The 24,817-nt window shown below is 43.6% G+C and overlaps 1 protein-coding gene across 6 annotated transcripts in view; it reads right to left on the bottom strand.

The window, feature by feature from the left end:
- Window positions 1-24,817, bottom strand: part of LPP (LIM domain containing preferred translocation partner in lipoma) — a 700,420-nt gene that overhangs the window by 608,481 nt on the left and 67,122 nt on the right. For all 6 annotated transcript variants that reach the window (XR_012331429.1, XM_019946127.3, XM_073804014.1 and 3 more), the window contains exon 2: window positions 22,328-22,444. The gene's annotated coding sequence lies outside the window, so the exon portion shown is untranslated. The remainder of the gene's footprint in view (window positions 1-22,327; window positions 22,445-24,817) is intronic.

The raw sequence follows: 24,817 nt of genomic DNA, 5'->3' as shown, positions 1-24,817 counted from the left end.
TGCTTTATTGTTTGATTATTAAGTTTACTTTGCCGTCTTCATTGTACGGGAGGCATTAGCACACAAGCTGCCTCCTAAGACAAGGTGAAAGGCCTGGTGGCCTAAGACCTCATTCTCACAGCCCACGTTTTCTGTCAGCTCAAGAGGGCAAGGACCACACCAAAAGGATACATTAATTAACTGTGGACTGCAAAGGCAGATATAAGAAATGAAGAAATGAAGGAAGAGAGAAAGAAACCATTTGACAACATTTTGTCCACAAGTTTCTCGAAGAGCCTTCCCAGACCCTGCCTTCTGCCATCCCAACCCATGTCCTCTGAGGTTTGCTCTCCCATGTTAATCTGCCCCAACTCTCAGTTCTTCCAGCAGTCTCCAACAGCAAAGGTGGGAGAGGATTGCCAATTTCTCGTGAATCCTGAAGATTTCCTTTCTGAGTCATGGGAAACTGAAATAACTAGGGGGGCGGGGATGACTTTAGAAAGAAACAGTTTTAAATCAGTTCCCACTAATTTGTTCTGCTGTGTGGTATAAGTCCTGAACACAGGAAAAATTAAGTTTCTAGAGTTGACACAAAAATGGGAGTTTTTGTTAGGTTCTGTCAATTGTCACCGTGGCAATTCTTATTAGGATTTTTCTTACTGTGATTTTTTTGTTAAATTAATTATAGTTTGATCAGTGTAGGAGCTATTTTGAATCCATGGGACTTTCCTCACCAGATTGTTTTGGCATTTTAAAGTCACTCACATTCAGGGCCTAAACAATATGGCAAGTATCTCTTTTCCTCTCTCATTTATACTCAAATTCTAAACAAAGGAACCATCTGTTCTCTCTCTAAAAACATCAGCCCTTGTTTTCATTTCTCCGTTAATAATAACGCCTCAAAGTTATAGCACGTCTTTTTCCAACTTGCTTATTAAAGCATTCTATAGATACTTCCTCATTCATCTGCAACATCACCCCTGATAAACTGGGGAGAAAAGGGAAATGTTTGTCAATTTTTAATTAGATACGTGACTATCAGATGTTTGATGAGTTTTGTACAAATGACCGCATGTGAGCCTCCGAAAGGACGTGGCCATAACCTGGCCCAGCTCTGACTCTTCCATATGTAAAAGGGAGACCAGAAAGGAGAAGTCACTTCGTGATCTATTTTTGTACTTGGTCCTCTATCCCCGACTGTAAGCAGTCAAGGTGAGAACCGTGTCTTACACATTTTTTGTGTCTCAGGTAACTGATGTGTAAAAAGTACTCATTTAAATATTTCTTGAATAAATGAAAATTTTGAGGGTAGTTCCACAGATGGTTGTAGCAGAGCTGGGGTCGGAGCTCAGCTCACCCGCCCTCTTATTTAGTGTGTTATTTTTAAGACCAAATAGACCTAAATGCAAGACGAATCAAATAGGGACACCACCAAAAAGGTGGGGGGGGGCACATAAGATGCGGGCCTGTGTCTAGACGTTAAGAAATTTGTTGAACAAAGCCAGTAGGCATCACCAAGTTTGGCCACTGGCCACGCTGAAACACAATCCATGCTAAGGCTGACTCTTCAAACGCTCTGCGTTCCCTCTGGGCGCCAAGTACTTGGGGATTTGGTGGAACTAGTCCTTAAACATGACCCAACTGGAAGAAATGATGTGTCTTAATGCCAAAGGACACTATGTCTCTGTAACAGCCCTGAGCCCAATAAGAGAGCACCCTCCACCCTGAGATTTCCCCTCATCACTCTCTGTAACCTGAGAGCACTCAGTCTCGGGATCATGAAATCTACCAGCCTAGAGTTTTCCAACGAGCAGAGAGGTCACTGAAATCAAAACCTTTTTTCCATGTGCCTCGCTGGAAATCAGCAACTCATTTGGCACATTTTTCTTATTTTCAGAATGCCCTATTCCCCACTGCTACTCCTTGAAGCTAAAGGGAAAATAAATTGTTTCTAGAAAAGCAAGTTAACTGTGGGATTCTGTCATCCGAATTGCTTCTACACTAATAGTTCCAACAAAGTTGGCAACTCCCTAAAGAGTCTTCAAAAATAGATTGTCTGTGTAGATGAGAAAGCTAGGTCTGAGGAGAGAAGGAAATATCCCTTTTTTAAGTAAAAGAAAAAACAAAAGAAATCACAGAGCCAAAGAGAATTCAAGTATATTATAATGTGGTCTCACATAAGGTGAATTTGTTTCAGATACGAACAGGAAACAAATTAGTAACAAAATAAAAAGAGGACTTCCCGGGTGGCGCAGTGGTTAAGAATCGGCCTGCCAATGCATGGGACACAGGTTCAAGCTCTGGTCTGGGAAGATTCCACATGCCGCGGAGCAGCTGAGCCTGTGCGCCACAACTGCTGAGCATGCGCTCTAGAGCTCGCAAGCCACCGCTGCTGAAGCCTGCGCGCCTAGAGTCTGTGCTCCGCGGCAAGGGAAGCCACCGCAATGAGGAGCCCGCAACAAAGAGTGGTCCCCACTCACCGCAACTAGAGAAAGCCTGCGTGCAGCAACAAAGACCCAACGCAGCCAAAAACAAACAAATAAATAAAATAAAATAAAAATACAAACAAATCCACATAAAGGAACCTTCAAACAATTCGGGTGATTTTTTTCTCAAAGCGGGGAGGTGGGTGGGCATGGTGGGGCGGAGAGAAGAGAAAGACATGGGAATAAGGATGGAGTCACTTGAACGCCCAACACGCTGTGTCTGACACGGACACAGAGGCTGCGGGCGGTGTCTGGCATTGTCCAGCCCACGGTGGGAAGCATTTATATCAAGCCACAAAGTATCAGCAGGAGAAAAAGACAGCGAGTACTTCAGGGCAGACAGCTGCAGAGAGGGCCCCTGCGCAGAGCCGACACGGCAAGCTGAATGCGTCTTACATCAATAGTCCTTCCCTTGCTCACCACACTCGACTCCTGGAGGCCTTCAGGGTCAAGGCTGTCCCCAGAACCATTCATCATTCCTGCCGCCACTACCCGTTGACCCGCTCTCAATATGTTCCTGACAAGTTTGCCCTTTTCACACATACGGACCTTCCTGCTCTCAGGCTACCTCCGAAAATATCACCTTGCACTTCGCATACATCTCCGGTAATCCAGCAACCTAACGTTTAACATTTAAAAGTGAAAGGGTCCTACATTAAAGGACATGTAAGAGATCCAGAAAATGTTACTTAACTGGCCTTCATCTCCAAACCTTACTTTTTCAGAAAATCATTTGGAAGATGGCCACTGGGGTGGTCGGTCAAGCGTTCATCTGACGTCTGATTAGGTGTCTGTCACGGCTGCAAGAACAGAGAAGACCTGTGCTTGAAGCTGTCACAGACCTTGACAATCTCCTCCTGGCAAAGCCACCTCTGAGAAAAGAACCCCTAAGAAGGCAGATGCTTCCTCTCACATGAGTGGCCCTACTGGCTAACCAGTAAATACGACTTGATAGTGATGATCGGTACTTTTTCAAATAAAAGTTTCTATCAAAGGATGTTGCCGGTGTGATATTCTAACTACCCAGTTCAAGTTGGATGACTGGGGGGCAAGGCTCTCAACCACTCTGGACATCAGTTTCTTTTTCTACAAAATAAAGCAGTCCAGTTCAATAAGCTTTAGACTTCCTTCTGGCTCAGAAATCTTGCGCCTAATTATTTAGTTCCTGCTGCCAAGTGGTCTGCCCTCTCCCTCCTAGTTTGTTCCTCTCCATCCTCTCTCTCCCTCCCCACCCCCACTCCTCTTTCTCTCTCTTTCTCTCCCCCCGCCACACACACACACACACACACACACAATCCACCCCAACATCCCTCTTATCCAGTCCACAAACTTGTTATTTAGGCAAACTGCAAGCAATTCCTATCCACAATCCCAATCTCTGCTTAAGATCTGATACCCAAAGGATTTTTTAATTAGTTTATGAGAGAAAAAAATGGGACACGTGGCCCCCCCTTTACACACAGACCTCACCTTGAGATGAGATCCTCTGGGGGCTCCAGCAGTCTCTTCATCCCCCGGCCACAGAGGCTGCCACCTGCCAGGACTCCAGCTGCTCAAGTATGATCTCTACCCCTTACTCTCTGACACCTTGAACAAGTCATTTTACCTCTCTGGGCCTCAGTTCCCCTAACTGTAAAGTGAGGCATTCGGGATAAAATAAATGCCAATGTTAGCTACCAATTCTGGCATTCTTCTCTAGAGCTCTGAAATGTCATCAGACATCAAAACAGACACCCTCCAAAGCCCTCTCTCTGATATTGGTGTGGACCTACAGGCTCCCAGGTAAATGCAAGTGACTTTTTGCATGATCTCGCACAATAAGTAATAATAGCGCATCAATAGGGGCAAGTACTTCTAATTTGTGTTGTTTATTTGTTTATTTCCAGGCTAAAGAAGTTGTAGGAACCACCTGCTATTGGCCTTGGGAGATCCCATGATGCCTTTTTTTTTTTTTTTTTTAAACAATGGACCAGAAGTGCAGAAACTCAAAAGGTAAACGTGGAAACCACACAGTAAAAACATGGAGCCTGAAAAATTGAGAAAATGATTTAGGGTAAATAATACCACATCCCTCTTAAAACATTTTTTTAAAACAATAATGAGAGTAAGAGGAGTACTATAAAGTAAAAATAAAATTGAGCGGAGAAAAGACTGATTTGCCTAGGATTCCTCTCAGCCATGTAATCAGCGCGCATAGCGAAGACCGTATAATACTCATGTTTCTATTTGTTGCCCTCAACTGACATGGTTGGTCGTTTGTTTTGTTTTAAATAAAATGGGGAAGCAACAAATATATTAAATCCATCTGCAAAAAACCCATATTTGCATGTGGAAAACAAATAAGTGGGTGTCTGAATGGGTGATTAGGCATGCAATTGCCCATCTGCACCGGGGGCCCCAGCCTCCCTGCAGGTGCGCCTGACGCAGGAGCAAAGACTCAGAAAGGAGGGTCCTCCACCACAGAGAGCGACAGGAGGGAAACCATACCCTCCGCAACTGGACTTGTTCTGAGCTGCACCCCCCCCCCCCCGTACTGTCCCAGCTCTCCATCCACTGTCCCTGTATCAAAGCTGAAAGCCAGAAAAAGCTTTCGTCATCCTTTTCTTAGATTGCTGTGAATTCTTTAAATCACAAAGGCAATTTTTTTTTCTGAGCATCTTCAGTACGTGCTTAACAAATATTTGTTGTTGCATCTGTCTTTATGAGAATGGGCGGCCTCCTCTCCTGCACTCTTCACCTTCGTCACTCCACTCCAGCCACGCTGGCCTCCTCACTTTTCTGGAATGCGTCAGGCATGCTTCGGCCTCGGGGCCTTGGCAATTGCTTTCTTTCAGCCTGAAACATTCTTTCCCCTCTCTTCAGCTGACTGCCTCACCGCCTGCAGGCCCGTGTGCCTGCGTACCCAAGTAAGACCTTCTCGGACCAATGAATTTTAAATCTGTGTCATCCCCACACTCTGTGCCCTTAACCTGCTTTATTTTTCTTCTGAAAATAGATCACAACCTAAATATTATCTATTTACTCATTGATTTACGTGTTGCCTGTTCCCATCAAAGAGAAAGTTTGTCTGATTTTGTTCACGGTTCTATTCCCTACACCTGGAATAGTCTAGCACACGGTAGGTGCTAAATACACGGTTGTTAGGTTAATGAGTCATCATCATTATTTGCAAACCGCTACACTGGGCACCATGGGTCCTCTTATGGAATAAGACAGGATTTATGCTCTTAGGAAGCTTCTACAACCTCGTGGAGAAGGAAGACTGGAAATCTGCTTACACAGCAGAGCAAAGCAACGTGAATGCTCCACTGGAGGTATAAACAAAGCACTCTGATAGTACAGAAAAAGCAAGTTGTTGACATTGGAGGGGGCAGTGGGTGGGGAGCGGATTGAAGGACACCAAGAGAACAGAATTCTTTGGAACTGTCTTGAAAAGCAGCTCAGAAATCATCCTCAAAACTGCATTCAGCACAAACAAGTACTAAGACATCCTTAGTTAGCCTCCTTTCCTTCATCAATAATGCTAAGTGAAACAAGATTGCCCAAGATAAGTCAGCATTTCTGTGTGCCAAGACCATGGAGAAAAGAAGAATCACTTCCCTCCATAAAGCCTTCGCTTTACAATGGAAATTATTTAACTTGCACACAAAATGCACACAAAACATGTCTATAGAAAATTCCATGCTCTCTGGACAGGAACGACCTTAAAGGGCATCTAGTCCAACGTCTTATTTCCTCTGCGAGGACCCATCAGTATCAGCCTCTACCTAAATAACCCTAACGCCTGAAATGGCCCATGCCACTGTGGTCTGCTCTTAATACTAAAACATTCTCCCTCACACTGTCTTTCTGTTGCTTCCACCCACTGCTCCCAGAACTCCTTCTGGGGTCACAAAGAGCAAGTTCATGGCCCCTTCCATGGCAGAGTCCCACTCTGCTCCCTCCTCATGCATCCCCTTTCTCTCTTCTCCACACTAACCACTTCTGGTTCCTTCTTTCATCCATCCTAAACTGCCCCCTTCCTTTCCCTCATCTAACTCTCTCTGTCTCTCACTGTTCCAGGACTGTTTTTTTTTTTTTTTTGGAGCTGACCTAGTGCTCAAGCAATTTAGCATTCTTTGGTGAGCTGAGCATTTTGTCTGGGGTCTGGGAGAGAGGCACAGAGGATCCAAAGGAACATGGGTTAACTCTGTGAGCCTTGACCCAGGAAGAAGACCCTGGCAGAGTAACCTAACTTTCTGACCTTGACCTTGAAATGCCACCATTGACATAAATTAGAATATTGTAGACATTATAACTCTTTGGAAGCAAAGAAGGCAAAGAGGTAAAGAGCATCTCCTGAGCCCACTCCACCCCAAGGACACGAAGAATTTGGGGAGTCTTGTGCCTCCGGTAAACCATGGTCCCTCTAGTCTTGTTGATCCCAGCTTCTCAACTCCCACGGCCAGGGGGCATTAGAATATGTAGTTTTTAACCATCTCTACATCTGAGCATTGGATTCTAACCACTACTTGCCTGTGTGACCTTGGGCAAGACACTTAAAGTCAGCAAATCAAAGCATCCCAGAAGGTAAAACAAAAAGAGAGCTCTAAATCATCCAGTCCAAAAATTGCCCAGAGACCTCCTGTGCGCCTCCACCCTCCCTTCCCCACCCACAGCCATGGCAGACACTGCTAAATGATCACGGACTCTTTCCTTCTCGGTCAGGATACCGCTTCAGAATCCTTCTCAACACAGCATCTCAAAGAGCCACTACCAATCCACCATGCGGCCACATGAAATGAAACCCAAACTACTCATTCTTCAGATGAGGAAAACTGAAACTCAAAGATGGGCCGTGACCTCCCTGTGTCTCAGTGTTAGGAGCAGAACCAGAACTACAAAGGTCCCCTCCCTGTTTTCCTGAGTCCTTTCTCCTCTTCTAACTCTGATATTCTATCAGTGTTCCTTGCAGTGGGGATGGGGAACTTGCTGTTGTATTAAGTGCTGTGGTATTAAATACAGAGAAAGGGTTTCTAAATAGGAGGCAGAAGCTTCAGAGAAGGCTTGGAGGAAGAGGTGCACTTGAGCTGGCCTGAAGAAGTTTGCTATCTGTAGGAACCAGTGAGCTATATCTGCCTTTTGCCGAAGAAGATTCAGGATGCGGGAAGCATTTCCTGAAGCAAGAACAGCATAAGCAAAGGAATGGTGAAGACCATGGTGTGATGAGAGGAGGCTAAGGGCTGCTGAGAGAGCTGTAGCCAAAACAGAGGCCAAGGAGAGCATTGGGGGAGGGGAACAAAGATGATGACAAGAAGAGATTAGAAGAGCCAACCAGAGTCTTTGTGGGGTTTAAAATGCTGATTTTTTTTAATTGACTTAAAGTCCTTAAGACTTACAAATGGGAAACAGAGATAAGAAAGGACCGGAGGGAAAGTAAAGAATCCATCTCTATTCTCAACGGAAAAAAAGCCTTGCCCTAAACTGTATTACAGGAACACTTTCATTATGTAAAAGCCTATTTTGTTTTCATGTCATTCTTAGATTACATCATAGAGTGGCTGTAGCCGTCTCTCGTACCATATTATAAATAAATCACCAGCTTAATCATAGAACAAACCAGGGCCCTAGATTTAAGAGGAAAATATTAGATCATTTTTAATAACTGATATAACTCAAGCCAGTCACCACTGAAGCAGGGGGAAGTGATGTCATCCTAAAGGAGTCCAAAGAGGAACGGGAGAGGGTCAGCCCTGGGCAGGTCCCAGAGAAGCTTCCATTTACAAAGGAAGAGGTGGCTGATGGTAGCTGAGTGGAGCTCATCCTCTGGACTGAACAATCTTGTCATGAAAACCAACAATGACTTCTTAATAGACCTTCCTCATGAAACACAGTGTACACATAGTTGTTCCCAAAACGACTATATTTCCAAAGACCAGAAAACATGAGCATATTTTGATGTCTGTATTTACGTCTTGGGAGCCATTGAGCAAAATTATAAATGTTAAGGCTTTTAGTTATTCAGGAAAAGATGAAATCCGGGGTGACATATGCAAATGCTGCAGGTCTGGCCCAAGCCGAGGAGACAGTGCAAAGTGCGGACATCGAGATAATGGTCTGACAAAGAAAAGAACCAGGGTGGTTTCTAGCAGTTACAGACTATTAAGGAGATTGGAAATGAAACCGTTTAATGTGCACCAACTATGCACTAAGAAGCATACACAATTGGCACGTTAAATACGTCATGCTGTTCTGTGAGCACAGAAGAATCTGTAAGCTAGGTGCTACCGGCACAATATTTTTCAGATATGGAAACCCGTTTAAAAATGATTAAACAACTTAAGTAAGATTATGCAGCTGATATATGACAGTCTCCCTATTCCAATTCCGCTTTATCAGGGACACATAGTTTTTTGAGGCAGGAGCCCGATGTGTCCCCCTTTGCCTGGCACCGTATCAGTAATAAAGCTATTATCCTTTAAAAAAAAAAAAATTCCACTTAGCTCATTGCTTTCCCCAATGAAAACTACTTCTTACTTTTGACTTTCAATAAAAGTTAAATAATTGATAAGAAACACTTTGAAAGCACCAAAAGTAAAAAAAAAAAAAATACTGAAATCCAAAAGGAACCGTGGAGCTGGGAATAGTATTAACATTCTGGCCAGTGCCAGTCTCAATGACCAAAGCTGGCCTGCCTTGTTTTCGCTGCAGGGCTGCTAATGAGTTTGACCATCCTTTTAAGTCTCCCATTTTCATTAATTTTTAGGAATGTTAAGGTGGGCTCTAAGGGAACCTGTCATCTTCTATAAAACGTACTGCCGAGCCTGGTTTTATAAAAAGACTATTTTGGTGGGGGGAGGAGACGGATGCTCTGGAAAAGGGCTTTCTGCCAGACAGAAAGTATTGACTGAGGTTTTCTGTCTGATCCTGTCAGTCTCACAGTAACGTTGTGTATTGGCTCACTGTTCTTAATACAAATGTTATTCATAACTGCAGAGACACACTGTCTGAGCCAAGTAATACTGATTTATGCAACTTTTCAGGACACAGTGTGACTCAATAGGAGATGTACACCCTGAAATTTAACTAAAAGAACAACACCAAGGCTCAAGTCTCCAAATTTTGACCTATTTTCCCCAATCTCTTTCTGGGACAGGACAGAGGTTGCGAAAAGCAGAGAATACATGCCTAAAAGTTGCATGGACTGATTTGGAGGCAGAGACTGTGCAGAGAGGTGGAGGAGACGCACTGGGCCAGAGTCTGAGGTGCCTTAGATGTCCCTCCCATGGCTACCCCTGGCTCTGTGGCCCTGGGAAGAGTCTGTCCCCTCTCTGGGTCTTGGCATCTCATCTGCACAGCAAAGAGCTCAAGTAAGAACATGCAAACATTTCCACCAAAGCAGCCCTAACTGCTAAACAGGGCAAAGAGTTAGAGGGGAAGATCCCACATGGCGTGGATCGGCTGGGCCTGTGAGCCATGGCCGCTGAGCCTGCGCGTCCGAAGCCTGTGCTCCGCAACGGGAGAGGCCACAACAGTGAGAGGCCCGTGTACCACAAAAAAAAAAAAAAAAAACTTGTGTTCTTCCTCTGAAAAGCCATGCTAGTTTTGCATTCTGTGTGATTACATACCAATGCGTATATTCAGATTTTAAATGGAGTTCTCCCCCAAAAAAGTCTTCAAGTAAAATTGATCCACAGAGGTGCACTGAGAATATGCACTTTAGCACCTGCCATGTAAGCTTGGGTGTCTGAGGCAGGCAGCGCCCAGAGGGCCCCCTGTAACTCCACCTCCTGTGCTTCAGGCCCTTGTGCAGTCCCTCCCCTTGACTGGGCTGGATCTAGGGACTTGCTTTCAGCAAGCAGAACGAGGCAGAGGAAGTGGTGTGTCACTTCCAGGATTAGGTTACAAAAAGGCTGTGGATGTGACTTGGTCTGAGGGATTGTGTCTTGCTCACCTGCTCTGAGGGAAGTCAGCTGCCACGTTGTGAGCTGCCTATGGAGAAGCCCATAAGGCGAGCAACTGAGGGCAGCCTCCAGCCAACAGTCGGCAAGGAGCTGAGGCGCCCAGTCCAACAAACCGTGGGGAACTGGATCCTGCCAACGATGTGACTGAGCTTGGTGGCGGGTCCTCCCCAGCGGAACTTTCAGATGAGACTGCAACCTCAGGACAGACCTGGAGGTACCCATCTAAGCTGTTCCCAGATTCCTGACTCACAGAACCTGTGACATAATGTTTCTTGTTTTAAACTGCTAAGTTTGGGGTAACTGGTTATGCAGCGATAGATAGAGAAGACAGCATTCCAACCTGAGAGGTCCAGTCCTGGATTACTTTAAAGGCCCCTACCAACACCACCATTTTTCTTGAGGCTTAGGGAGTAGACCAAAAGAGACTGGCTATCAGGAACTCTTGAAAGGAACCTGTGTCCCACAGAATGTACAGATGATTGCTGGCTTGGTAACATATACCCAGGCATGCTCTGGCCACCTGGAGGTGATCATGGAAATAATATCAAAATCAAGATGACGCTTTCGGCAGCAGTACAGTGATGGGAAATAAACCAGAGACTGAAACACATGTGGAAGGTGAAAGGCTCCTTGCCTGCCCAGCTGTGTTCTGCCATCAGCTACACCACCATGAGAACCTGTCCAGCCAAACTGCAGCTCCATGGTTCACTGAGAAGTTCTGAGGTCAGGCCCCCTCCTCCTAGAAACCTTCCCCAATGTTCCCAATACTTTCCACTCCCCCGTCCTTTCATCTAAGCCCCTTGAGAAGCTATAACTTAATTACCTCGATTTCCCAAGCACCTAATATAAGACCTGGTGATCAGAGGGAGACCTTCAAGATGGCGGAAGAGTAAGACGCGGAGATCACCTTCCTCCCCACAGATACATCAGAAATACATCTACACGTGGAACAACTCCTACAGAACACCTACCGAACGCTGGCAGAAGACCTCAGACCTCCCAAAAGGTAAGAAACCCCCACGTACCTGGGTAGGGAAAAAGAAAAAAGAAAAAACAGAGACAAAAGAATAGGGACGGGACCTGCACCAGTGGCAGAGAGCTGTGAAGGAGGAAAGGTTTCCACACACTAGGAAGCCCCTTCGTGGGCGGAGACTGTGGGTGGCAGAGGGGGAAGCTTCAGAGCCGCAGAGGAGAGCACAGCAACAGGTGTGTGGAGGGCAAAGTGGAGAGATTCCCACACAGAGGATCGGTGCCGACCAGCATTCACCAGCCCGAGAGGCTTGTCTGCTCACCAGCTGGGGTGGGCCGCGCTGAGAGCTGAGGCTCAAGCTTCAGAGGTCAGATCCCAGGCAGAGGACTGGGGTTGGCTGCGTGAACACAGCCTGAAGGGGCTAGTGCACCAAAGTTAGCCGGGAGGGAATCCAGGAAAAAGTCTGCACCTGCCTAAGAGACAAGAGTGCACTGTTTGGGGGGGCGTGAGGAGAGGGGATTCAGAGCATTGCCTAAACGAGCTCCAGAGATGGGCGCGAACTGCAGCTATCAGTGCGGATCCCAGAGATGGGCATGAGACGCTAAGGCTGCTACTGCAGCCACCAGGAAGCCTGTGTGTAAGTGCAGGTCACTATCCACACCTCCCCTCCCGGAAGCCTGTGCAGCCCGCCACTGCCAGGGTCCCGTGATCCAGGGACAACTTTCCCGGGAGAACACACGGCGTGCCTCAGGCTGGTGCAACGTCACGCTGGCCTCTGCCACCCCAGGCTCGCCCCACATTCCATATCCCGCCCTCCCCCTGGTGTGAGTGAGCCAGAGCCCCCGAATCAGCTGCTCCTTTAACCCCATCCTGCCTGAGGGAAGAGACGCCCTCAGGTGACCTACACGCAGAGGTGGGTCCAAATCCAAAGCTGAGCCCCTGGAGCTGTGCGAACAAAGAAGGGAAAGGGAAATCTCTCCCAGCAGCCTCAGGAGCAGCAGATGAAATCCCCACAATCAACCTGACGTTCCCTGCATCTGTGCAATACCTGAATAGACAACGAAGCATCGCAAAACGGAGGCAGTAGACTTTGGGAGCAACTGTAGCCTTGGGGTTTGTTTTCTGCATCTAATTTGTTTCTGGTTTTATGTTTATCTTAGTTTAGTATTTAGAGTTTATTATCATTGGTAGATTTGTTTATTGATTTGGTTGCTCTCTTCCCTTTTTTTTTAATATATATATAAATATATTGTTTTTTCCTTTTTCTCTTTCTGTGAGGGTGTACGTGTATGCTTCTTTGTGTGATTTTGTCTGTATAGCGTTGCTTTTACCATTTGTCCTAGGGTTCTGTCTGTCCATTTTTGTTTGCTTGTTTTTTAGTATAGTTTTTAGTGCTTGCCATCATTGGTGGATTTGTTTTTTTGGTTTGGTTGATCTTTCTTTCTTTCTTTTTTTATTACTTTTTAATTTTTCTATTTTAATATATTTTTTATTTTTTGTTTTAATAACTTTTTTATTTTATTTTATTTTATTCTTTCTGTTTTTCTCCCTTTTCTTCTGAGCCATGTGGTTGACAGGGTCTTGGTGCTCTGGCCAGATGTCAGCTCTGAGTCTGTGAGATGGTAGAGCCAAGTTCAGGACATTGGTCCACCAGAGACCTCCCGGCTGCACGTAATATCAAACGGCGAAAGCGCTCCCAGAGATCTCCATCTCAACGCTAAGAACCAGCTCCACTCAACGACCAGCAAGCTACAGTGCTGGCTACCCTATGCCAAACAACTAGCAAAACAGGAACACAACCCCACCCATTAGCAGAGAGCCTGCCTAATATCATAATAAGGTCACAGACATCCCAAACCACACCACCGAACACGGTTCTGCCCACCAGAAAGACAAGATCCAGAATCATCCACCAGAACACAGGCACCAGTCCCCTCCACCAGGAAGCCTACACAACCCACTGAACCAACCTTAGCCACTAGTGACACACACCAAAAACAACGGGAACTACGAACCTGCAGCCTGTGAAAAGGAGACCCCAAACACAGTAAGTTAAGCAAAATGACAAGATAGAGAAACACACGGCAGATGAAGGAGCAAGGTAAAAACCCACCAGACCAAATAAATAAAGAGGAAATAGGCAGTCTACCTGAAAAAGAATTCAGAGTAATGATAATAAAGATGATCCAAAATCTTGGAAATAGAATGGAGAAAATGCAAGAAATGTTTAACAAGGACCTAGAAGAAGTAAAGAGCAAACAGACAATGAAGAAAACCACAATAAATGAAATTAAAAATTCTCTAGGAGGAATCAATAGCAGAATAACTGAGGCAGAAGAATGGATAAGTGACCTGGCAGATAAAATAGTGGAAATAACTACCGCAAGGCAGAATAAAGAAAAAAGAATGAAAAGAATTGAGGACAGTCTCAGAGACATCTGGGAAAACATTAAACGCACCAACATTCAAATTATAGAGGTCCCAAAAGAAGAACAAAACAAGAAAGGGGCTGAGAAAATATTTGAAGAGATTATAGTTGAACACCTCCCTAATATGGAAAAGGAAATAGTCAATCAAGTCCAGAAAGCACAGAGAGTCCCATACAGGATAAATCCAAGGAGAAACACGCCAAGACACATATTAATCAAACTATAAAAAATTAAATACAAAGAAAAAATAGTAAAAGCAGCAAGGGAAAAAAAACAAATAACATATAAGGCAATCCCCGTAAGGTTAACAAGTGATCTTTCAGCAGAAACTCTGAAAGCCAGAAGGGAGTGGCAGGACATATTTAAAGTGACGAAAGGGAAAAACCTACAATCAAGATTACCCTACCCAGGGCTTCCCTGGTGGCGCAGTGGTTGAGAGTCCGCCTGCTGATGCAGGAGACATGGGTTCGTGCCCCTGTCTGGCAGGATCCCACATGCCGCGGAGCGGCTGGGCCCATGAGCCATGGCCGCTGAGCCTGCGCATCCGGAGCCTGTGCTCTGCAACGGGAGAGGCCACAACAGTGAGAGGCCCGCGTACCGCAAAAAAAAAAAAAAAAAAAAAAACAGATTACCCTACCCAGCAAGGATCTCATTCAGATTCAATGGAGAAATTAAAACCTTTACAGACAAGCAAAAGCTAACAGAATTCAGCACCACCAAACCAGCTTTACAACCAATGCTAAAGGAACTTCTTTAGGCAGGAAACACAAGAGAAGGGAAAGACCTACAATAACAAACCCAAAACAATTAAGAAAATGGTAACAGGAACATACATAGCGATAACTACCTTAAATGTAAATGGATTAAATGCTCCAACCAAAAGACATAGACTGGGGCTGAATGGATACAAAAACAAGACCAGTATATATGCTGTCTGCAAGACACCCATTTCAGTCCTAGGGACACATACAGACTGAAAGTGAGGGCACAGAAAAAGATATTCCATGCAAAGGGAAATCAAAAGAAAGCTGGAGTAGCAATTCTCACATCAGACAAAACAGACTTTAAAATAAAGACTATTACAAGAGACAAAGAAGGACACTACATAATGATCAAGGGGTCAATCCAAGATGAAGATATAACAATTGTAAACATTTATGCACCCAACATAGAAGTACCTCAATACATAAGGCAAATGCTAACAGCCATAAAAGGGGAAATCAACAGTAACACAATCATAGTAGGGGACTTTAACACCCCACTTTCCCCAATGGACAGATCATCCAAAATGAAAATAAATAAGGAAACACAAGCTTTAAATGATACATTAAACAAGATGGACTTAATTGATATTTATAGGACACTCCATCCAAAAACAACAGAATACACTTTCTTCTCAAATGCTCATGGAACATCCTCCAGGATAGACCCTATCTTGTATCACTAATCAAGCCTCGGTAAATTTAAGAAAACTGAAATCGTATCAAGTATCTTTTCCGAACACAACACTATGAGATATCAATTACAGGAAAAAATCTGTAAAAAATACAAACATGTGGAGGCTAAACAATACACTACTAAATAACCGAGAGATCACTGAAGAAATCAAAGAGGAAATCAGAAAGTACCTAGAAACAAATTACAATGAAAACATGATGACCCAAAACCTATGGGATGCAGCAAAAGCAGTTCTAAGAAGGAAGTTTATAGCAATACAATCCTACCTCAAGAAACAACAAACATCTCAAAAAAACAATGTAACCTTACACCTAAAGCAATTAGAGAAAGAAGAACAAAAAAACCCCAAAGTTAGCAGAAGGAAAGAAATCATAAAGATCAGATCAGAAATAAATGAAAAAGAAATGAAGGAAATGATAGCAAAGATCAATAAAACTAAAAAAAAAAAAAAGATCAATAAAACTAAAAGCTGCTTCTTTGAGAAGATAAACAAAATTGATAAACCATTAGCCAGACTCATCAAGAAAAAAAGAACACTCAAATCAACAGCATTAGAAATGAAAAAGGAGAAGTAACAACTGACACTGCAGAAATGCAAAGGATTATAAGAGACTACTACAAACAACTATATGCCAATAAAATGGACAACCTGGAAAAAATGGACAAACTCTTAGAAAAGCACAAACTTCCAACACTGAACAAGGAAGAAATAGAAAATATAAACAGACCAATCACAAACACTGAAATTGAGACTGTGATTAAAAATCTTCCAACAAACAAAAGCCCAGGACCAGATGGCTTCACAGGCAAATTCTATCAAACATTTAGAGAAGAGCTAACACCTATCCTTCTCAAACTTTTGCCAAATATAGCAGAGGGAGGAACACTCCCAAACACTTTCTATGAGGCCACCATCACCCTGATACCAAAACCAGACAAAGATGTCACAAAGAAAGAAAACTACAGGCCAATATCACTGATGAACATAGATGCAAAAATCCTCAACAAAATACTAGTAAACAGAATCCAACAGCACATTAAAAGGATCATACACCATGATCAAGTGGGGGTTATCCCAGGAATGTGAGGATTCTTCAATATACGCAAATCAATGTGATACACCATATTAACAAATTGAAGGATAAAAACCATATGATCATCTCAACAGATGCAGAAAAAGCTGTTGACAAAATTCAACACCCATTTATGATAAAAATCCTCCAGAAAATAGGCATAGAGGGAACTTACCGCAACATAATAAAGGTCATATATGACAAACCTACAGACAACATCATTCTCAATAGTGAAAAACTGAAACCATTTCCTCTAAGATCAGCAACAGGACAAGGCTGTCCACTCTCACCACTATTATTCAAAATAGTTTTGGAAGTTTTAGCCACAGCAATCAGAAAAGAAAACGAAATAAAAGGAATCCAAATCAGAAAACAAGAAGTAAAGCTGCCACTGTTTGCAGATGACATGATACTATACATAGAGAATCCTAAAGATGCTACCAGAAAACTACTAGAGCTAATCAATGAATCTGGTAAAGTAGCAGGATACAAAATTAATGCACAGAAATCTCTGGCATTCCTACATACTAATGATGAAAAATCTGAAAGAGAAATTAGGAAACACTCCCATTTACCACTGCAACAAAAAGAATAAAATACCTAGGAATAAACCTACTCGAGACAAAAGACCTATATGCAGAAAACTATAAGACACTGATGGAAGAAATTAAAGATGATACAAACAGATGGAGAGATATACCATGTTCTTGGATTGGAAGAATCAACATTGTGAAAATGATGGTACTACCCAAAGCAGTCTACAGATTCAATGCAATCCCTATCAAACTACCAGTGGCATTTTTCACAGAACTGGAACAAAAAATTTCAGTTTGTGTGGAAACACAAAAGACCCCGAATAGCCAAAGCAATTTTGTGAAAGAAAAATGGAGCTGGAGGAATCAGGCTCCCGGACTTCAGACTATACTACAAAGCTACAGTAATCAAGATGGTATGGTACTGGCACAAAAACAGAAATATAGATCAAAGGAACAGTATGGAAAGCCCAGAGATAAACCCATGCACCTATGATCACCTTATTTTTGATAAAGGAGGCAATATACAATGGAGAAAAGACACCCTCTTCAATAAGCGGTGCTGGGAAAACTGGACAGCTACATGGAAAAGAATGAAATTAGAACACTCCCTAACGCCATACACAAAAATAAACTCAAAATGGATTAAAGATCTAAATGTACGACCAGACACTATAAAACTCTTAGAGGAAAACATAGGCAGAACACTCTATGACATAAATCACAGCAAGATCCTTTTTGACCCACCTCCTAGAGAAATGGAAATAAAAATAAACAAATGGGACCTAATGAAACTTAAAACCTTTTGCAAAGCAAAGAAAAGTACAAACAGGATGAAAAGACAACCCTCAGAATGGGATAAAGTATTTGCAAATGAAGCAACTGACAAAGGATTAATCTCCAAAATTTACAAGCAGCTCATGAAGCTCAATATCAAAGAAACAAACAACCCAATCCAAAAATGGGCAGAAGACCTAAATAGACATTTCTCCAAAGAAGATATACAGATTGCCAACAAACACACGAAAGGATGCTCAGCATCACTGATCATTAGAGAAATGCAAATCAAAACTACAATGAGGTATCGCCTCACACCAGTCAGAATGGCCATCATCAAAACATCTATAAACAATAAATGCTGGAGAGGGTGTGGAGAAAAGGGAACCCTCTTGCACTGTTGGTAGGAAGGTAAATTGATACAGCCACTATGGAGACCAGTATGGAGGTTCCTCAAAAAACTAAAAATAGAACTACCATGTGACCCAGCAATCCCACTACTGGGCATATATCCTGAGAAAACCATAATTCAAAAAGAGTCATGTACCACAATGTTCACTGCAGCTCTGTTTACAATAGCCAGGACATGGAAGCAACCTAAGTGTCCATCGACAGATGAATGGATAAAGAAGATGTGGCACATATATACAATGGAATATTACTCAGCCATAAAAAGAAACGAAATTGAGTTATTTGTAGTGAGGTGGATGGACCTAGAGTCTGTCATACAGAGTGAAGTAAGTCAGAAAGAGAAAAATAAATACCATATGCTAACACATATATATGGAATCTTAAAAAAAAACAAAAAGTTCTGAAGAACCTAGGGGCAGGACAGGAATAAAGACGCAGACAGAGAGAATGTACTTGAGGACACAGGGAGTGGGGAGGGTAAGCTGGGACGAAGTGAGAGAGTGGCATGGACTTATATATACTACCAAATGTAAAATAGCTAGCTAGTGGGAAGACGCCGCATGGCACAGGGAGATCAGCTCCGTGCTTTTTGACCACCTAGAGGGGTGGGATAGGGAGGGTGGGAGGGAGATGCAAGAGGGAGGATATATGGGGACATATGTATATGTATAGCTGATTCACTTTGTTATACAGCAGAAACTAACACACCACTGTAAAGCAATTATACTCCAATAAAGACGTTAAAGAAAAAAAAAAAGACCTGGGCAGAGAGCAAGCACACGCCCTGTGAACCAGGAGTAAATAGTTGGCAGCAATCTATACAGGACTCAGGGGGCTCTCCATCCATTCGCCATCAGCCCCCCTCCACCACATAGTAGCCCAATGGGGGAGAACCTGAGAACTCCTGACAACCTAGGGCTCTGCCCAAGGTAGAGTACAAGTGTGTCCACTGTGCTGAGGTCAGGAAATAGAAGCATGTGGAATTAGGAGGAAGGAAACAAAAGAGCCAGCTCCACCTTCTACTTACATGGACAGCAAAACATCTCCGACAACTCATCCCTTGGTTACAGAACAGCCACAGGGCCTCAGGAGTCTGGATGAGTCCCTGCTCAGACCCAACAAATCCTTTCGTAACTTTTGAAGCAGTAACATAAAAGCATTAAAGCTGGCTATACAGATGGTCACACATGCCCAGAAATCACCTGACTGACAGGCTGCAGGGAGCCAAGACCTTCACCTCTGACGGAAGTGACCAATGCTTTGCTTCCGGCAGAGATTAATACCTGATTCTTCTGAGGACCAAAGAGGAAATATTAAAACTGAAAGCCCTTGGCTACCATCAACAATTGTACACTAGTATCAACAGAGGGAAATAATTTCCTTCCTGACTCCCACTAGGCCAGTCACGCCTAGAGCAGGTGTGATTATCTACTCAAACAATGCAAGTCTCAAATGGCTAGACTATAGCTTTTAGGGAATTTCTCAAAGCACTGAGACTTCCTCAGTCTCTGAATCTACCTCCCTCCACCTCCTGCTGCCTAGAGCAAAAACAAATATGGAAAGTAATCATGATACACAACTTCATCTCAACTTCAACGATGATCATTAAGCTAGGTTCCAGGTCTAGCTCCTTTCCAAGACTGCGGACAAATTACTGCCCATCCGGTCCTGGGGATGATGTGGGTACAGAGTTGGAAGGAAGGACACACACTGAGCATATACTATGCACCAGGAACAGTGCAGGCGATTGCACATTCCATTGTCTTATGTTTCTTTATATTCAAGATCAATATTTTTCTTTATTGTCAATGTCTTATTTTTCTTTATATTCTTTATGTTGAAACTAAAGAAGGAAACAAGTGTAATGACCTATCATGTATGGACCACACTTTACAGTTTGCAAAACAAGTTGGCATCTATCAACCCACTTGCTCTAAACAAACACGAGAGGTGGGCAGGACAACGATTATTATTCCTAATTCTCTGATCAGGGGAATGAAGGTGGAGGGATGTTGTTTTCTAGGGTTGCACATCTAATATTTGGCAGGTCTTCTGATACCCCATGCCACCACACTCACTGCGTTTTTATGCACTCTCAAACTTCTTAAGGTGTACTGGTCCCAGAAGCCTGTTTCTGTCCAGTTATTTGTTTCATTCTCATAAAACCATGAAGTTCAGCCTCATCTGTGCTAGAATTCCTAAAGCTTTCCAACAGAGAATTGGCCAGCACCTGATAGAACACCCTCAGGAAAAGGGCCAGTCACTACCTTTGGATTTAGTCTTTCTATCCAGGAAAATGCACTGTGCACCTATTACATGCCAGAGATCCCACTAGCCTGTGGAGCTACACATATGAGCAGGAGATGCTGCCCCTCTTCTGACTGCATTTTATATTCTTAAAGGCCATTGTCACGTGTGCCCTGCATCCTGCCTTTACCGGTCTCATTCCTGTAACAGTGGGACATCATTTCCGGTCCTCTCAGCATCCTAGTGTGGAGAGGCCAGTTGGCTAACGTCCCTTTCAGAGGAGGAGGCAAGGACTAAAGTCCAACACCCTAGGAGAGCCCCAACAGAAGGGTAGAAAAAAAGGTTTATGGTCGCCCACAAAGCCTTAGTCCTCTCTCTGCCCCGTATCAGCACTCACATACTCTTCGGAGGAACCTCCTCTTCTCCACTGTGTAGCTGCCATAAGCTTCCAGGTGACAGCAGGCAGCCAGCTCGTGACCAAGAGGGGAAACATCCTGAGGATGAAGCCAACACACACACAAGAGGGCAGAGCAAGGAGCACTGCAGAGAAACGGAGCCCAGGTCCTGCTCAAACTGAGCCTAAGGCCCACCTGACCTCGGGACTTGCCAGCTTCTGGCAGGGTCACCCACCCACGTCGTTCTCTCTGTACTGCAACCTGAGGCTGCGTCAGTGTTTTGGAAGACCACTGCTGGCTCATAATTAGCTTATGGACAACAGACGCTTCTGAGTTTCTTCCAACGTGCTCCTGGTTAGGTGCTCTCTCCCATTCTGTCACGACACACTCGATTTTTTGTTTGAATCCAAGTACAAGGCTTCATATTCATCACAATTTAATTTTAAGCACTGAAAAAACTCAGGCAGTAGAGCGGAGAACAAAGGTTTACATCTGATGCTCAAAGTATATGCTTAGGGCAAAACATCTCAGACCATGTTTGAAATGTTAACAGAGTCCAAGCAGTGGTTTCCAGCCTTTCATCTTATGCAGATCCATAGGTGCAAAGAACACTGGGTGTTCTTTAAATATACATCGATTAAGAAAGCAAAGGGTGACAAAATGTAACTGGAAACTCAGCCATACTTTTAAATGAAATTAGGTTTTATGGATCACAGCAGCATCTGCTCCCTTTTGAAAAACTACACCATAAACATGGCAACACGTATTATTTATCTGGTAAAAAGCCAGAGGTGGGGCATATAGGGACTGGCCCTGGAGATGGAGAGCAAAAATCTAGAATTCTAAACAGAAGCCTTTCCCAGAATCCCCCAGCTATTTTCCTCAGATCCCCCTACAGCCCAGGGTATCCCACACCATCGATTCTTTTCTAGAATACGATGTTCTACCTGCTATAAACACAGAGGAATTCCAAAACACAAGGGAAAGTTTCCCTTACCTGCTCACCATTCTCCTTTCTCAGTGTGCAACAGGATTCCAAGATTCAAACTCAGATCCCTGTGGAGCCCGTGCAGGCCCTTTAAGGCACAGGTGCACACCCTTGACTAAGCGAATTTAGCTTCCCCTACCTCAAAGGGTTGATGTGAAAATACAGTAAGATCACAGAAGAAGCATCTTGCACCGGGGAGAGCAAGAGCCGCTCAATACTACTACTTCTTTTCCTCAGAAACGCCCACAACACTGTTCATTGACACTTTCTTTCTGGTCCTTCAATTTCAAGAACACTTCCCTCCATGACAAAGGAGAAAGAAGGAAGCAATGCAATTATTGGCAATCTAAAATCCTCATTCGTCCAAATCTTCTTCCAATTTTCTCTTCCTGCCACCTTCCAAGAGCTGAGTCCTGCCTTTGCTTTGCCACACATTCTATTAGCATTATTATATCCTGTCCATTGCCAATGAACTCGGCTCAAGAAGACAGGAAGAACATTTTTGTTCTTCTTAGTTCTTAGCCCATCCTAGTTACCAGTGCCCATGCTTTAAATGGAAACCACTGCTTTTTAAAACTCATTAAAATATGCATATTGATTACAAAAGGAGAAAGTTTTCTTCTTTGCATAGGACTCACCAACTGCGGACAGATATCTTCCCTCCGATGAGTGTCCTGCAGAACAACAGAGAAAGCACTGAACTGGAATCAGGGGACTGGATTCTGTCTTCAGTTCCGCTTCCTCAATGTTCCCACCTGTGCAAATGGGAGAAGAAGGTTGCTTATGAATCTCTAGGATCTTACCAGCTGTAGAACTTCCCAAGTTTATGAACTTACTGGGTAAACCATACTGGGAATGAAGACCAGGCTTGAAACCCGCAAATCTAGTGGCTGACCTCGGTATCTCCTGAGCGGCCAGTCAGCTCCTCGCACTTCTATTTCACTAATGTGCCTTAGAATGATGAGGAAAGAGAAGGCTGGTACCCCAGTGTTCATACCTCAGCTTTCGGGGGGAATATGGCTTCACCATAACATCAGAAGTAAAAGAGATAGATCAATTAGATACTCACATTTTAGGCAAGAAAAATTAACAGCAAAATCTGAACTACAATAAATAAACAGAGATAAGGAGTATGAGTTTGGAGATAGATTTCTAACTATGGGATCTAGTGGCCGCTGTGAACCTCAGTTTCCTTGCCCAAAACATGAGAGCCAGTGAGCAGCAGAGGGCTGGACAACCTTGATGCTTCCTGGGAAGTCCTCATTACTGGAGGACTTTATTTATTTCATTAAGAACAATCAGTGTTTTGCTATGGATTCTGCAATATATATTCCAACAGACAAGTATTCCAGGGTAGCTGGTTGTTACAAAACGTGTCTTCTGTAGACACAGGGGAAATCCACATACCAGAAAAATGACTACTCCCATTTTCATTGCTGTCATTTTAAACAGTATTGAACCAATTATACAACTGTTTTGTGAATATGATCCCATTCAATCTTCAAATACCTGTACAAGCTCAAAGTTGAGAGAGACCTTAAAAATAACCCACTTCAACTCTTCCAACTGACAGGAGAAGAACCTGGGGGCCAGAGGAGGGAGGTGGCCACGCAGGAGCACACCATTAGTGAGTGGCAGGCCCCCCAGGGCTCAAGTCCGGGGCTCGCTCCACTGGACCGACGTACGGCCACTGTAACAGAAGAGGTCACTGACACTCGCTGGCAAGAGACCTGCCATCAGCCACGCAATCAGCTTCAGAGAAAACCAGGACTTACACACCCAGACCTCAGAACACCGGCTTCAAAGCTCTTGCATAAACACATGAAAGGATGCTCACCATCACTAATCATTAGAGAAATGCAAATCAAAGCTACAATGAGGTATCACCTCACACCTGTCAGAATGGCCATCATCAAAACATCTATAAACAATAAATGCTGGAGAGGGTGTGGAGAAAAGGGAACCCTCTTGCACTGTTGGTAGGAAGGTAAATTGATACAGCCACTATGGAGACCAGTATGGAGGTTCCTCAAAAAACTAAAAATAGAACTACCATGTGACCCAGCAATCCCACTACTGGGCATATATCCTGAGAAAACCATAATTCAAAAAGAGTCATGTACCACAATGTTCACTGCAGTTCTATTTACAATAGCCAGGACATGGAAGCAACCTAAGTGTCCATCGACAGATGAATGGATAAAGAAGATGTGGCACATATATACAACGGAATATTACTCAGCCATAAAAAGAAACGAAATTGAGTTATTTGTAGTGAGGTGGATGGACCTAGAGTCTGTCATGCAGAGTGAAGTAAGTCAGAAAGAGAAAAATAAATACCATATGCTAACACATATATATGGAATCTTAAAAAAAAAACAAAAGGTTCTGAAGAACCTAGGGGCAGGACAGGAATAAAGACGCAGACAGAGAGAATGTACTTGAGGACACAGGGAGTGGGGAGGGTAAGCTGGGACGAAGTGAGAGAGTGGCATGGACTTATATATACTACCAAATGTAAAATAGCTAGCTAGTGGGAAGACGCCGCATGGCACAGGGAGATCAGCTCCGTGCTTTTTGACCACCTAGAGGGGTGGGATAGGGAGGGTGGGAGGGAGATGCAAGAGGGAGGAGATATAGGGACATATGTATATATGTATAGCTGATTCACTTTGTTATACAGCAGAAACTAACACACCATTGTAAAGCAATTATACTCCAATAAAGATGTTAAAAAAAAAAAAAGTTTTTGCATATAGCCCAACAGCAGAAAAAGACTAAGTTGGGAAAATGGAGTATAATCAAGGTGAGTCCAGCAAAGCAATGTGTTTCCTGAGAGCTAGCACTCTTGACGGGCATTCGAAATTTCAAAGCCATCTCACTAAAATGAGAGAAAGGCATAATTTCAAACTTGCTGAGGGGATGGAATGTGAGGAGTCCAACACTGGCTCTGTGAACAGTAAAATCTCAAAAACAATAAATAAATAAAAACAAAAAGACCCCACCTCCAAGCCCCAGGAAACCTAAGCTTCTCCTTGCAGAGGGAGATATCAATCATACCGTTTCTACAACAGCAGCAAAGGGCAGCTGACTTCCCAGATTTTCAAACCTCGCTGAAAGGTAAAGCT

The sequence above is a fragment of the Tursiops truncatus genome, chromosome 4 (assembly GCF_011762595.2).
Source record: "Tursiops truncatus isolate mTurTru1 chromosome 4, mTurTru1.mat.Y, whole genome shotgun sequence".
Classification (NCBI taxonomy): Eukaryota; Metazoa; Chordata; class Mammalia; order Artiodactyla; family Delphinidae; genus Tursiops; species Tursiops truncatus.
The sequence above is the reverse complement of the archived record's forward strand: the minus strand, read 5'-3'. Positions and strand labels throughout refer to the sequence as shown.